Here is an 872-nt window from a genome sequence, read left to right on the forward strand (position 1 = left end):
CACACACACACACACACACACACACACTCTTTCCTTTGCATCCCATCATCCTCCTCACCAGCGCTGTGAAGATGTAGTTCATCCAAATAAATCATTTAAAATAGTTTGGCAAAACACTATATGTGATTAGGGTAAAAATTAACTAATAGACATCATACTTCACCAGTTGATAGATTGCATGAAGCATTTAGTATTACTAAGTTTTCTGAAATGTTTGTTTAAATATACAAATGAAGCATTGTCTAATTACATATGCACTAATGTGCATACATTTCCAGAAGATTAATCTGACCATTGGATAAATCCTGGTTTAAAATTCTTGTTTGATTTTGTTGACATTTTCACCATGTTTTAGGAGTAAAATGTTGTATAAATCAGTGTGAATAATATATGAACAAACTCAGTAAAAGCCTTCTGAATATAGATGGGAATAAAACTGTAAAGTTTGTTGTATGTAAGTGCTACTGAATTGGAGAAAGAAACTCATTTTGAGAAAACCACCTCTAAAGACATGAATTGTAATTGAAATATACAGACACAAATAGATAAAGTGTCATAAAATAAACAATTAAACGTGTATTTTAGATATTTTCTTTCCATTAACCTGAAACAACACATTATGGAAAGCCAAACAGCCCAAAATCTCAAAATTGACCAGTGCATGAAAATCAATGTTTTGCCTGTAGTGTCTCGTCTTAAAATACAGAGTTCTGGCATGAAACTCTAGATGGCGCAGTCCGATAGGTCTAACTCAATCTGACCTAATGACATCATTATCACATGGCACAGCTGATTGGTTCTCTCCTGTATCGGTAGCCAATGAGCTCGCTGCTCAACATTCAAATATATGACTAGTGCTTGCCGTAGCAGTG

The 872-nt window shown here is 34.2% G+C and overlaps 1 protein-coding gene across 1 annotated transcript in view; it reads left to right on the forward strand.

The window, feature by feature from the left end:
- Positions 1-872, forward strand: part of LOC107755620 (cyclin-dependent kinase 14-like) — a 169,345-nt gene that overhangs the window by 167,146 nt on the left and 1,327 nt on the right. The gene's annotated exons all lie outside the window — the stretch shown is intronic.

The sequence above is a fragment of the Sinocyclocheilus rhinocerous genome, unplaced genomic scaffold (genome assembly GCF_001515625.1).
Source record: "Sinocyclocheilus rhinocerous isolate Xijiao unplaced genomic scaffold, SAMN03320098_v1.1 scaffold1253, whole genome shotgun sequence".
Classification (NCBI taxonomy): domain Eukaryota; kingdom Metazoa; phylum Chordata; class Actinopteri; order Cypriniformes; family Cyprinidae; genus Sinocyclocheilus; species Sinocyclocheilus rhinocerous.